The sequence below is a fragment of the Thamnophis sirtalis genome, unplaced genomic scaffold, assembly GCF_051295495.1.
Source record: "Thamnophis sirtalis isolate CommonGarterSnake01/CBP01778 unplaced genomic scaffold, rThaSir2_p1.2 scaffold_15, whole genome shotgun sequence".
Classification (NCBI taxonomy): domain Eukaryota; kingdom Metazoa; phylum Chordata; class Lepidosauria; order Squamata; family Natricidae; genus Thamnophis; species Thamnophis sirtalis.
The window spans coordinates 31,286,096-31,301,461 of record NW_028261395.1 but is presented as its reverse complement, the minus strand read 5'-3'; the positions used below and the strand labels follow the sequence as shown (position 1 = coordinate 31,301,461).

At 44.3% G+C, this 15,366-nt stretch overlaps 1 protein-coding gene across 1 annotated transcript in view; it reads left to right on the top strand.

The window, feature by feature from the left end:
• The first annotated feature begins 2,044 nt into the window (after positions 1-2,044).
• Positions 2,045-15,366, top strand: part of ANXA11 (annexin A11) — a 63,248-nt gene continuing 49,926 nt past the window's right edge. The window contains exons 1-2 of the mRNA XM_087702329.1: positions 2,045-2,246; positions 2,941-2,996. The gene's annotated coding sequence lies outside the window, so the exon portion shown is untranslated. The remainder of the gene's footprint in view (positions 2,247-2,940; positions 2,997-15,366) is intronic.

Here is a 15,366-nt window from a genome sequence, read left to right as displayed (position 1 = left end):
CACAGCTGAGGCAGCTTCAAATGAACTTTTGATCTTTGGGTTTTGAAGTACGGTTGATCTTCTTTGCCAGATGGGACATTTACCTCGACAAAACCTTGGTTGTCGTGGTTGTGGTTGCTGGGGAAGAGAGGTCAGGAGGGCTTCCTGTTGGCCACTTCAAACTGTTGTGGATAAAATCTTGTCCTCAGTTAATGGGCTACAGAAAAAAAAGAGCCGACAAACTGACTTTGGACAGCCAGAAGAATCTAGTCAACTAATGGTCAGCCCTAAATTGGCTCTAGAATTCAAGATCTAATGGAATTAATGGAATTCAAGAGTTAAACCACTTGTGGGAATGTAATAACTCTAGGCTGATTCCTCTCTTGACTCCACCCTCAGGTTCTACCTGTCCTTCTCCTTCACATGCTGGTTTATTTCATCTTTTTGCAGGGGTTCCCACATTTTGGGCTAGGAGACATTTAGAACATAGAATAATAGAGTTGGAAGGGAGGTCTTCTAGTCCAACCACCTGCTCGAGCAGGGAGACCCTATACCATTTCTGACAAATGGCTGTCCCGTCTCTTTTTGGAAGTTTCCAGTGATGGAGCACCCACAACTTCTGAAGGCAAGCCATTCCATTGGTTGATTGCTCTCACCGTTAGGGAATTCCTCCTTAGTTCTAGGTTGCTTCTCTCCTTGGTTAGTTTCCATCCATTGCTTCTCATCCTGCCTTTTGGAGCTTTGGAAAATACTTTGCCCCCCCCCCCAATATTGGAACACTGCTAGCATGTCCCCCCTGGTCCCTCTTTTCATTAAACTAGAGAAGCTGTTCTTCATCTGTTTTAGCCTACAGTCCCCTAATCATCTTCGTTGCTGTTCTCTGTACCCTTTCCAGATCTTTTTAATAATATGGTGACCAACACTGGATGCAGTTTCGAACACATTTTCTTGGAAGAGATCTTAACTTCCTATACATTTCCAGGCAGCTTTAAAGATGCTTGCCTAGAGAGATGAACTGTCAGTCAAAAAGGTTCAGGACCATCCGTTAAGTTGCACATGGAAGGTTTATTCAAGGTAGCTCCCAACTTTTCATTTAGGGATTGTTCAAAGTTACAACAGCACTCAAAAAAGTGACTTATGAACTTTTTTCACACTTTTCTATTATTTTGTGTGCTGGTTTCATCCCAATGCAGTGCATGCAATGAAAGAGTTCATTTCTGTGTCTCTTCTTTGTGCAGCCCATTCATTGGAGTCAGTGATACTGAAGACTGGCAAGAACAGTCATCTTCCTTCTGTAAGTAGCTCTTTTATTGTTTTTGTACTTATTTTAATCTTATTGTAGTTCGTCTTGGCCACTCCCACTCAGTCACAAGGCCAGCAAGCCACTCCCACCTGGCCACATGGTCAGCAAGCCACACCCACCTGGTCACATGGCTGACAAGCCACTCCCACCCAGTCACATGCCCGGCAAGCCACTCCCACCAGGTCTCATGGCTGGCAAGCCACTCCCACCAGGTCACATGGCCAGCAAGCCACTCCCACAAAGGAGGCCACACCCACAGAGTAGGTTCCAAATTTTTTTGAAACCCACCACTGCTTACGACTGTCACAGCATCCCTGCATCCTAGGGTCTGTGATCCCCTTTTGCAACCTCCCAAAAAGCAAAGTCAGTGGGGAAGCCAGATTCGTTTCACCACCGTGCTGCTAACTTAACAACGGCAGGGATTCACTTAATAACTGTGGGAAGGAAGGTTGTAAAATGGAGCAAAACTCGCTTAACAACCATCTCACTGTGGTCATTAAGGTCGAGGACTACCCAAATTTAGCAAAGCAAAACAAAGTGCAGACCTTCCATTTTGCCTTGCTTAAGAGCGTGCTTACAACAGGCCCGGTGAAGTCTGTAGTCGGTGTAGCTGGTCTCACTAAAATAGATCACATTGATTTAAGTGTAATTGAAGCAGGACTAAAAATAGATCCACCTCAGAGAGGCCCCTCCAGATTATCTATCAACACCCACCCAGCAGGAGTGATTCCCTTCCCTGAGACGCTTTTCTCTTTCCAAGTGGGAAGCAAATGGCTTTGTTTGCTTACTCAGTCTTCGCCTGGGGCCATACGTCTTCCCATCACTCTGCTCTCCAATGTATATACATACCTCTTCCTGACAACTGGAATTTGCTGTTGAAACAGCCTATATCGTCTTCCTGAAAGCAGGAAACGGCGCCTTTTTCTAATTAAAGAGCAACAATGTTCTGGGTTTCAGCAACTGGGTAAGAACGATAGCAATTCTGTCTATTGCCTGGTTGCCTGTCTTCTTCTCCTCCTTCTTCTTCTTCTTCTTCTTCTTCTTCTTCTTCTTCTTCTTCTTCTTCTTCTTCTTCTTCTTCTTTTCTCTCTCTCTCTCTCTCTCTCTGTGTCTGTGTATCGACAGACAGACAGACAAATAATGAAGATAGATAATAGTAATAAAAGCAACAACAGTAATAATAGCTATAGACAGAGATAGATAGATAGATAGATAGATAGATAATAGTAATAATAGCAACAACAACAATAAATAAACACACACACACATATATAATTGTTGCTGCTGCTGTTATTACTATTCTCTCTCTCTCTCTCTCTCTCTCTCTCTCTCCATCTATATCTATTATTACTGTTGTTGCTGTTATTACTATTATCTATCTTCATTATCTGTCTGTCTATCTGTCTGTCGATTTGTCGATCCGTCTATCCATCTATCCGTCTATCCATTCATTTACACTATCTCTGTTTTATCTATCATCTATCTATCTATCTATCTAACTATCTATCTAACTATCTATCATCTATCTAATCTAATCTAATCTAATCTAATCTAATCTATCCATCTATCAATTCATCTATCCCTACTCTATTATCCATCCATCCATCCATCCATCCATCCATCCATCTATTTACTCTCTCTCTTTCTCTCTCTTACAGCAGGGTTTTTCAATCTGAACAACTTCCAGATGTATGGCCTTTGACTCCCAGCATAGGTACTGTAGAAAATTCCCTTCCCTTTTCTTTTTTTGCGCAACTCTCTACACTTGTGCAAAGAACTAACCCCAACCCAAGGAATGAAGAAGGGCAAAACAATAGCATGTTCTATGCATTCTGTCACAATAATTCTTTTTAACCAATATAACACCTTAGCTATATTAAGTATTCCACTGGGGAGGGAGGGTAATATCACTTGCAAAAGTCATCTTCCATGTCATATTTTCTTCCCAAGACCAGCAGCTTCTTCCAGTCCAATCAATTTTAGCTCCCACCCCAGTGCCTGACACTATTTTCTCTTCCTTTGAGCGCTTAGTGCAAATTTGAAATATTTCAGCAACTGAACTCTCCCGGGTACAATGAAACCATGAAAAGCACATTTTTCCTGGAGTGAAGGACTTCCTTGTTTCCTCAGAATTTCCAATAAATCTTGTGTCACCCTATTGCAAGACACAATGAACTACAGGGCCGGCGGTAAACACTGGGCTCTTTGAAGGCCACCAGGCCTCTCAGCTTTGTATTTCTTGTCAGCCCTGAAATTCTGGACAATTAAGGACAATAGCATCTACCACCACAGTGGGGTGGCTTAACAGAATGGAGATGTACATCAGGGATCATCAAATTTTCGGACCTCAGGGACCACTAGATTCATCATTTTAAATCTGCCAGTTCTCTGAACTACTCAAAATTTCTGCTACCGGTTCTCTGAACTGCTCAAAAATTCCGCTTCCAGTTCCCCGAACTACTCAAAATTTCAGCTACTGGTTCTCCAAACTACTCAAGATTTCTGCTACCGGTTCTTCGAACTACTTAAATTTTCTGTTACCGGATCAGCCAGTTCCAGGCCATGATGCAGTCCCACTGGAATGAGGCCCTCCAGCTCTTTGCCACCAGTGGCGCTTCCCTCCAGCGTTCACCCAAAGCCCCACACCAAGAGACTGAAGCAGACCCCAAGTCGGAATTTCTGCCCCCTCTCTGACCCGCACAAAAAGACCTCGAAGGGGGAGACACTCTGCAGCAACGCAAGCATTCATTGCACGTATCCAGCCCAGGGGCTGTAGTTTGACGACTCCTGAGCTGAGGTGGCGCAGTGGTTAAATGCAGCACTGCAGGCTACTTCAGCTGACTGCAGTTCTGCAGTTCGGCTGTTCAAATCTAACCGGCTCAGGGTTGACTCAGCCTTCCATCCTTCCGAGGTGGGTAAAATGAGGACCCGGATTGTTGTTGGGGGCAATATGCTGACTCTGTAAACTGCTTAGAGAGGGCTGAAAGCCCTATGAGGCGGTATATAAGTCTAACTGCTATTGCTATTGCTATTGCTATTGCTAATTTAGTGCAATATAAAAAATGCAAATAATTTTTCTGCGGACCAAAATTTTCTCATGTACCACCAGTGGTCCATGGACCACCAGTTGGTGACCACTGATGTACATGACTTCAAGAAAGCCATTGCTGCTTCTATGTGATCTTCAACATCTCACCATCTCCAGTCCTTGACTTCCAACAGTTCGCTTAGTCATTAACCAAAGTTACAACGGGCACTGCAAAAAGAGATTTATGACCGTTTTTCACAGTTACCACCTTTGCAGTATCCCTGTGATCACAGGACCAAAATTCAGATGCTTGGCAACTAGTTCATATTTACAATGGTTGGAGTATCCCGGTGTCACGTGATCCTCTTTTGCGACCTTCTGATGAGCAAAGTCCATGAGGGAAGTGGGATTCGTTTCATGAGCGTGTGACTAACTTAACAACTGCAGGGATTCACTTAACAACTCTGGAAAGGGAGGTCATAAAATGGGGCAAAACCAGAGGTGGTATTCAGCCAGTTTTGATCAGTTTGATCAGTCTCCTAAAAGGGTTCTAGAACTCTAGGACAACTCGGCATGGCCAATTCACCGCGGCCAACTTGCCACAGTCAACTCATTGTGGACCAACTTACCACAGGACAGGACAAGAGTTACCGTATTTTTCGGAGTATAAGATGCACCGGAGTATAAGACGCACCAAGATGTAGAACTGTGATGGCAAACCTATGACACATGTGCCACAGGTGGGACACAGCATTCTCTCTGTGGGCATGCAAGCTGTTGCCCTAGTTCAGTTCCACCATGTATGTGCACGCACTGGCCAGATGGTCGTTGGGTCTCTGCCATGCATGCGCAGGGGCAGGGCGCATATGGGGGTGCATGCACATGCACAGGGGAGTGGGGTGCCTGCAATGGGTCGCATACGCAGGGGCACATGCGAGGGGGCCGCACCAGTGGTGGGTTGCCAATTTTTGTACTACCAGTTTGGATCCGCTCGCATGCACAATGCTTCTGCACATGTGCAGAAGAATCTGAGTGGGTGGGTGGGCAGAGCCTCCCACCACTGCTACTATTGGTTCGTCCGATCCAGGCTGAACCGAGAGCAACCCACCTGTGGTCTGCAGGCGCTTGCGCATACACAGGGGAGTGTGGAGCGTGCAATGGGGTAAACACACATATGTGGGGGGGGGTATGCGAGGGGGCCGTACGGACAGGTGCAGGGGGGCAGTGCACATTGGGGGATGCATGCACATTGTATTTTGGGTGTTTAGGCGCAGACCCATTCGTGCACGCACACACACACTTTGGGCACTCAGTCTGGAAAAGGTTAGCCATCACTGATGTAGGGAATACATGGAAAAAGCAGAGATACGGGAAGAAAAGTTGGACTCAAGGAAAGACAAGGAAAACAATGTAATATTAAGTCTGCAAAATAAATCTGGGCTCCTCGGATCCCAGAAATCGAAACTCATTCCAGGTTCATAATGCAGAAAGTATTATCATATATGCTTAAATGAAGACTTTGGTTCTGCTTTATAGAAATATCCTGGTTTTTTTTTCCTCCATCACATTCCTAAATGCGCCCTCTGTAGGCTTTCTCTAGAACTGCACCATGTCTCTTCTAACCAAGGGGCTGCTCAGCTGGTTTCAGTTAACTTTGCAAGAATTTTATTAACAGAAACTGTCTCATGGATTCACACTTCATAAAAGTTCTTGGCCAACTTGCATTATGTATTGCTATGGATTAAAGAGTTGAGTCCCTATCATGCTTTCCAATGCCCACAGATTAAAAGGAGGATATAAAACATACATCTAATCCTGGCTTGGAACTGCTGGAAAGGCAGAAAGGCATTCGACAGGCTTGGCAGATACATGCCCATTTTCACAGAAAAGAAAAAAATTAACCTCTTCCTACTCCTTGCTTCGAGGGACACGGTGGCTCAGTGGTTAAGACGCTGAGCTTGTTGATCAGAAAGGTTTGGCAGTTCGAATCCCTAGTGCTATGTAACGGAGTGAGCTCCCGTTACTTGTCCCAGCTTCTGCCAACCTAGACGTTCGAAAGCACATAAAAATGTAAGTAGAAAAATAGGGACCACCTTTGGTGGGAAGGTAAAAGTGTTCTGTGTGCCTTTGGCGTTTAGTCATGCCAGCCACATGACCACGGAGACGTTTTTGGACAGCGCTGGCTCTTTGGCTTTGAAATGGAGAGGAGACCCCCCCTAGAGTTGGGAATGACTAGCACATATATGCGAGCGGAACCTTTACCTTCACTCCTTGCTTCAAGTAACCAAACATCTTATCTGCGTTATTCCAGGACAATCTGTCCAAAAATGATTAAGGAGACCAATTCAGCAAAGGCTCTGCCCACTCAGCATGGATAGTATGCTTGGGTTCAGAAGCTCACATTTAATACAATGTATGGAAAGTACAAAAAAATTCAGGCATGTGATGTAAAGACCACAGGAGCACTGTAGGGCAGGTCCCACCATCTGAAGCATAGCAGTGTGCTCTATTTCCTAACAATGAGAACAATTAATCCATGGAATGTTTCACCTCCAGAAGTTGTGGGTGCTCCATCACTGGAGGCTTTTAAGAAAAGATTGGACAGACATTTCTCCAGAATAGTCTCCTGCTTGAGCAGGGAGTTGGACTAGAAGACCTCCAAGTTTCCTTCCAATTCTGAAAAGCAACTGATCAACTCTTAACACTCTGTTTCCCTGAACATAAGACCCAACTGGAAAATAAGACCTAGCGTGAATCCTTGTCATTTAAGCCATATCCCAAAATAAGCCCCAGTTAAGATAATCAACCAGACAGATACATTTAGTACCATATTTCCATGAAAATAAGACCCAACCAGAAAATAAGCGAAAATTAATATAAGACCCAGCCTTATTTTGGGGAAAACATGGGTAGTGTAGTAAATTTTGAATTTCTCAGTATGTTCTCCTCAAATGCTCAAGATCCACTTTAGCACGTCCTTGCCTTAATATAGAGAAGTAGACCTGTGGAAGATGGAACAAAAGCCTTCTGTCAGGGTTTCAAGTAACACTCCCAAATTTAAGAAGACTCCGAGGCTTGAGTTTCTTCAAAGTTCCATTTTATTAGAGATGTCATATTGGCACCTCTGGGTAAACCTGAATCTGAAAGCTTCCGTTTTTCCCACCCAAATGAAAATTCAAATCCCTGCCCAGCACCCATATGTCCATCACATGGTCCAATCATTCACTGTCCAAAACTAGAGATGTCTCCCAGTCACCTCATCACAGCTGCAGGGCCAAGTGGCCTTGACTTTCTAAGAACGAATGTTATTTTGACGATACATCACCCACATTCTATGTAATCTCTCCCTCTCATTTTCCCACAGTGGAAAAATGTGGCCTGAAGGTCCAAAGGTAAAAGATGGCTTCCAGGTCTCACACAGAGATCAGGAGGGTCATGTGTCCCCCCCCCCAGCTGAAAACAGAGCCTCCACGAGTGATGTCTAGCTGGCCAGGCCTACCCTGGCCACACTCATCCTGATCACGCTGCCCCCTGGCCCCCTGAGGTCAAACACAAGCCTGATGCAGCCCTCAATGAAATTGAGTTTGACGCCCCTGGTCTATTGGATTTAATTATCTTATTTTGTTCTGCAGCAAGGAAAAAGAATTTATGTTTTACTTAATGGAGAAGACCTGGGGCCCACTTTGATATCTAAGTGCCCAGAATTTCCAGAATCAACATTCCGTTTTCTGTTAGAGATGCTGTCAGTTTAAAAAAAAACCACAACTTCTAGAAATGCAAGAAAGATCTCTTGAGGTTTTTTGAACTTTCCCGTTTAAAAATGAACAGATTGGACCGAAGTACATTGGCAGTCAAATTCCCCATTAATTTCTCTCGGTGATTGCGTTTTAAACTAAAAGGAATATTGGGTCCAGTTCAGAGCACATTTGCAAGGAGAAGATAAGGACAAAGGGTCTGTGCCAGAATAAGAGATAAAATAAAGACATTCTTCTGGTTTGCAATTTTTCATGCTGGGATTTTATGAGAGTGGGATCCAAGACATCTGGAAAACACAAAACTGTAGAAAGCCAAATCTTATTTGTGTGCCCCCCTTGGGGGCTGCATTCATTTTGAAGCACCACCAAATTCATTGAAGAGCTGCTCTGCTTACAGATATTTCAAAATATCTGAATGGCCTCAGATACCTAACCGAATCATGCACTTTTCTGCCTTCTCTCTGTCTGAAAGATTTTATTCCATTCTTGCCATTGCTGGGCTGCAGTCAATCACACCAGATGAAAGATTTCTCCATTTTAAGGAAAAATACTAAATTTACCACTGCGTGAAGAGAAGACTCCCTCTGTTGGTCAACTGCTTCAAACTCCAATTCTCATGGTGACTTAGAATAAGAGAGTTGGAAAGGACCTTGTAGGTCATCTAGTCCAATCCTCTGCTCAAGCAGGAGACTCTATACCAATTCTGACAAGTGGCTGTCCAATCTCAAAAGCCTCCAGTGATGAAGCTCCCACAACTTCCGAAGGCAGCTTCTGTTCCATGGGTTGATTGGTCTCACTGTCAGAAAATGTCTTCTTGTTTCTATCTTGAATCTCTCCTTGATCAGTTTCCACCCATTGTTCCTTGGCTGGCTTTCAGGTGCTTTGGAGAATAGCTTGACTCCTTCCTTTCTGTGACAGCCCCTCAAATATTGGAAGACTGCTATCATTTCTCCCCTGGTCCTTCTTTTCATTAAAATAGACATTCATGCAACCGTTCTTCATGTTTTAGCCTCCAGTCCCCTAATCCTCTTGGTTGCTCTTCTCTGCACTCTTTCTAGAGTCTCAACATCTTTTTTACAGTGTGGTGACCAAAACTGGATGTAGTATGCTAGGTGTGGTCTTAGTAAGGCTTTAAAGAGCGGTATTAGTACCTCCATTGATCTTGATTGAATCCCACTATTAATGCAATTTAGGACTGCATTGGCTTTTTTGGCTGCCACCTGCCCACCTGTGGCTCATATTTCATTGGTTGTCCACTAGGACTCCAAGTTCCCTCTCACAGTTACTGCTATTAAGTCCGGTTTCACCCAGTCTATATGGGTACTTTTGTTTGTTTTTCTTCTTCTTGCCTAAGTATACTTTTCTCTACATTGAATTTCACTTGGCTAGATAGGGCCCGATATTAAAATCTGTGATTGCTCATGTTCACAATGACCTTCACCTCGTGACCCGTCAAAACCGCGGTCCACTAAAGCGCGCCCGATCAAAGCGCGTACGTGACGTCATCAGCAGCGCGACAAATAAAATTAAAAATAAATTAAATTAAAATTAAAATAAAATTAAAGCAAGCCGATTCACATAAAGGTAAGGGTTAGGTTTAGGGTTAGGGTTAAGGTTAGGGTTACGTTAAGCGTTAGGGTTAGGTTTAGGGTTAGGTTTAGGGTTAGTTAAGGGTTAGGCTTAGGGTTAGGTTTAGGGTTAGGTTTGGGGGGGTTAGGGTAAGGTTTTCACGTTAATTTTAAATTTACCGCTCACAGCGTGCCGTTTTTGTCGCGCTGTGATGACGTCACGTACGCGCTTTCGTCGAGCGCGCTTTAGTCTACCGCGGATTTGTGGTGGAACCCCTTCACCTACAGTGCAAAGATATGTATATGGGAATGTGTGCTAGTTATTAATTATTTGGGTTTATCGATTTCTTTATCTTTTATTTGTTGAGTTATTGAGATGTATTCTGTGTTTTCGGGGGGAGCTGCAATGGTGGTATAAAGCCGGTTCTCTCCAGATCGCGCAAACTGGTAGCGGCGACTGGGGGAGATTCCGCCCACCTGCCCGGATGTAATGCGCGAGAACTGCACGCCTGCAGAATGCTGTGCACATCGCAGAATGCTGTGCACATGTGCAGAAGTGGCACATCTGAGCAAAGCAACCATGGGCGCATTCACATTTGCAAACTGGTAGGGAAGATAAGTGAATCCCACCCCTGGGGGGGGGGGGGAAGGTAAGTGAATCCTGCCCCTGGGGAGCCTACCAAGGGAGACTCATTCAATCTCATTGTATAGATGTTTTGCATTTACAAAAAAGCAGGGGTGAAATCCTCCTGGTTCGGGCGGATGGGTAGGAACGATTGTCCTTGGTTCTGTGAACCGGTAGTAAAAAAAAAAAAAAAAAAAGCTTCCAAGGATTGTGCAGCTCAGCTGTGAGCCGTGCGATTGTCGGAAGCTTTTTCCCTACTTTTTAAAGCTTTTTTTCCCCTGCTGGTTCAGGCAAATAGGCAGGGAAAAAATGCTTTAAAAAGCGGTGGGGGGTGCTGAGAAAAAAAGAGAGAAGGAGGGAGAGAGGGAAAAAGGAGAGGGAGGAAGGACCACAAACTTGGCACTAGATGGAGCTTCAGAGGATATCTTGAAATAATACAGCCATCCAGGGCTGGAAGGGACTTAGAGGTCATCTAGTCCAACCCCCTGCTCCAGCAGGACATTGTTAAAGTGAGTTTCTGTCTTTTGATCCCCCCCCCAGTCACGTGACTACATAGCCATGCCCGCCCCCCACCAAGCCACGCCCACAGAACCGGCAGGAAAAAAAATTAGATTTCACCACTGTAATAAAGGTTTGATTTGATTTGATCTTCATCCATTTGAACTGGGCGATGAATATAGATATTCCCTGCGCATGACAAACCGAGTTCCAAGGCTCCTGGTTTCAGATCTTTTTTCCTGGAGTACCAGTGAGCTACCATAGGAGGGCAGCAAAGGTCTGTTTGAGCCAGTTTCCTTTGGGCTACATTTGCATTCCTTTCTATTTCGTTCTGCTTTGACTCTTGCTCACTCCTGACCAAAGGAATTCTTCTCCTCTGCAATTTTTCATGCAGTGATTTATGACACTAGATGTCTGGAACACACAATCAATCCAAATACAGCTGGAAGGGGCCTTGGAGGTCTTCTAGTCCAACCACTGTTCAAGCGGGAGACCCTATATCTGTGATGACGAACCTATGGCACGTGTTCCAGAGGTGGCATGCAGAGCCCTCTCTGCTGGCACATGCGCCGTTGGCCAAGCTCAGCTCTAAGTGGCGTTTTTCCCGTGAGCTTCTGTTTTCCTGAAAACGAAGGAACAGAAGCTCACGAAAGAAAAAGATCTCATCTCTTGCCACGCTCCCAGAGTTGGGATGCCCTGCCTCCTGCTGGCCAGCTGGTCTTCGGGTCTTTGCTGCACATGCACGCATGCCTGCACATGCACATATTCACCCATGTCTGTGCATGTACGCACAGAGCTTTCCATTTGGGCATGCACGCATGCGCGGTTCTAAAACCTTCGCCATCACTGCCCTATATCATTTCATATAGGTGGCTGTCCAGTCTCTTCTTAAAAGCTTCCAGTGATGAAGCAACCACAACTTCTGAAGACAAGCTGTTCCATTGGTTGATTGTCTTCACTGTTCTCCTTAATTCCAAGTTGCTTCTCTTCTGGATTAGTTTCCATCCGTTGTTTCTTGTCCTGCCCTCAGGTGTTTTGGAGAATAGCTTGACTCCTTCTTCTTTGAGGCAGCTCCTCAAATACTGGAAGGCTGCTATCATTTCACCCCAGTGGTGGGATTCAGCCAGTTCGCACCTATTCGGGAAAACCGGTTGTTAACTTTCTAAGCATTTCGGAGAACCGATTGTTGGAAGAAATCTCCTTTTGGTTTTTCCCACTTTACAAGGCTAATCCTGTAAGGAAGGCAGGAAGGAAACATTCTGGTGTTATTTCTAACCCAATCTTTATTGCCCTGCTTACAGAAACTGCCTCTCCGGTGAACCCTTATTACATTGTAACAGCTAAGGCGAAGCGCCTATCAACTTGAGTGACATTTAGTTGGCCATGCCAGGGGTGGGTTCCTGCCAGTTCTAACCTCTTCTATACAAGAGGTTCCACAAATCTACAGTGCCATTTAGATCAGGTTCCAGCTCCCTCCCCCCACCAGTCTGTACATCATCAAGATGAAGAGCGAGAGGAGAAATTCTGGGAGTTGAAGTCCACAAGTGTTAAAGCTGTCAAGCTTGAACCCCTGGTTTTTTTTTCTCTCTCTAAAGGGTTAGGGGTGCAAGGGTCTTGTAACTTGACAGCTTTAAGACTTGCATGCTTCAAATGCTAGAGTTTCTGAGCCAACATTTTGCTTGCTAAGCAAAAGAGTTGTTAAGTGAGTTTCACCACATTTTACAAGTTGGCCATGCCCACCCAGTCACATGACTGGCAAGCCACTCCCACCCGGTCACATGGCTGACAAGCCACTCCCACCCGGTCACATAGCCAGCAAGCCACTCCCACAAAGCAGGCCACACCTCCAGAAGAGGTTCTAAAAAAATTTGAAACTCACCACTGTTTCACTCCTAGTCCTTCTTTTCTCTAGAGTAGCCATACCCAGTTCTTCACACGTTTTAGTCTCTAGACTTTTGATCATCTTAGTTGCTCTTCTCTGAACTTTTCCACAAAGCGGTGAAAAGTTGATTGTGTAGATGTGAGGTAAAGTGAAGATTCAGTTCTCTGGATGTAAGAAATGACCAGGCTGAGTCTGTCGGAGGAACCATGTGTGTCATCAGTCTCGAATCTCTTCACACCCATAACATATTTAAGTCCAGCCTACTTCAGATTAAGTAAGGAAGGGAGGAGAACAGGGAAAACCCTGGGGAAAGGTGCCAGAATAATAAAAATGAATGCTCTGAAGAAAAGATACAGTAACCATAAAAACAGGGGGGGAAAAAAGAAGAAGTTAGGAGAAAGGGGGAGAAGAAAAAAAATGATTAAAAGTGGGATTTGTGAGAGCCCAAGAGAAAATGGATAAAAGAGGAAGAAAGGGAAAAAGAGTTGTATTAGTAGATTAAAGGGAATAGTAATATGATTGGTATCGTTATGCAACTAATTATGAAATAAAGTAATTATAGTATATTGTTAATAGTAGAAAAAATTGCAAGAAAGACGTCTCTGTGGTTATGTGGGCGGCATGGCTAAATGCCAAAGGCACACGGAACGCTATTACCTTCCCACCAAAGGTGGTCCCTATTTTTCTACTTGCATTTTTACATGTTTTCGAACTGCTTGGATGGCAGAAGCTGGGACAAGAAACGGGAGCTTATTCCGTTACGCGGCACTAGGGATTCAAACCGCTGAACTGCCAACCTTTCTGACAGACAAGCTCAGTGTCGTAGCCATTGAGCGACTGCCTCCCCGAGGCATGCATAACATGTAGCCAAACGTGAGCAAGATTGGACTTGATTGGAAGTTAAGGCTTCTAGAAAATCCCAGGATTATTCTGAAAACTTGCAAAATAGAAGAGGGGTTAGCTTCGATCTGAGAACTCAAAAAGAACATATGACCAAATATAAGGGAGTATGTTCATAATTTAAGAATGTCTTTTGTATCTGAAAATCCAATCCTCCCTATTAGTGACTCACGAACCAAGCCTCCAAAACTAACGTCAAGGTTCAGATTCTTACAGACGCAGGGAAACCATTTGTGACATGGGTCAATGCCAGTGCTGGGAACAATGCTCAGAAACTGACTAGTTCTCAAGATCAGGTTTTTCACCTTGTCCTCACAAGTGGGTGTTGATCCAGCTGAAATGTGCCGATATCTTGAAAGACAGTTTTACAAAGAGAAAGTTTTTGTTGTAGTTCTCTAAAATACATTCAGAACATGCCCAGCCATGATTATTCCTACTTTCTCAAGAGAGAGTGTTAGCTTGGGATTCCATCAAAGCTGATAAAACTTCAGTCCTGGCTTCTGACAATACCTGGTCACCACAAATACTGCTGGTTTCAACAGATCCCCAGATTGAACACCTGGCTCTTCAGGTGTTGTCCAACCACTTCAGGAGCAAGTTAAGCTCTCCGAAGAAACCACTAGAAGGCCTCCAAAGTCCCATCCAGCTCTGTTCTGTTCTGTTCTGTTCTATTCTACCCTACCCTACCTTACCTTACCTTACCCTACCCTACCCTACCCTACTCTACATTCTTATTCCATATTCTGTTCTGTTCTGTTCTGTTCTGTTCTATTCTATATTATATTCTAATCTACCTTACCCTACCCTACTCTACTCTATTCTATTCGTATTCCATATTCTATTCTGGTCTATTCTATTCTATATATTCTACTCTACCCTACCCTACCCTACCCTATCCTACCCTACCCTATTCTTATTCTGTTCTGTTCTATTCTATTCTTATTCTATTCTGTTCCATATCCCATATTCTATGTTCTGTTTTGTTCTGTTCCATTCCGTTCCATTCCATTCATTGTTCTATCCTATCCTATAACTGAGGTTTGCCTTGCAATCTCAAAGCAGCTTGGAAAGAATGCCGCGTTCAAACCTTTGCTAAATCACCTGGATTGTCCAAAACTTCCTGAAACGAAATTGTCCTAACGGATGTGGCTGCAATATGACAGCAAGCAGGAAGATAGTTTCAGTTCCTCCTTCCCAGGCATTTGACAAATACAAGCCGTACAAGCACAGTACAGGCTCAGTGACACCCGACACCCATAGCATGGAATGTTGCTGTGAAATCTTCCACTTTTTCTGGAAGTCACACCCAGTTTCAGGAGCTGCAGTAAAAGGCTAAAGGCATAGTTCCTGGTTGCTAAACCGGATGCCTGAGACATACACTTTCCCACCCACCCCCTCTCTGAACTGGTTACTGTAATTGTGGGGGTTGCATTAATGACATGTTGGAATTCCCGGCAACCAGCTTCGGTTCACACTCGATCAAGTGTCAATAAATAGAGTTTATTTTTTTCTCATTGCAATAGAAGGTTTGTTTCTCTTCAAAATAGGAACTAATCCTGATTTTCTTTTGCAGACCTAGAAGTGATAGTACTATGATAGGGTACCCACATGAAATCTTGGGTTGATTTTTCACATGGGTAGTGGAGAGGAGCCAAGGTGGCGCAGTGGTTAAATGCAGCACTGCAGGCTACTGCTAGATCAGCAGGTCAGCGGTTCAAATCTCACCGGCTCAGGGTTGACTCAGCCTTCCATCCTTCCGAGGTGGGTAAAATGAGGACCCAGATTGTTGGGGGCAATATGCTGACTCTCTGTAAACCGCTTAGAGAGG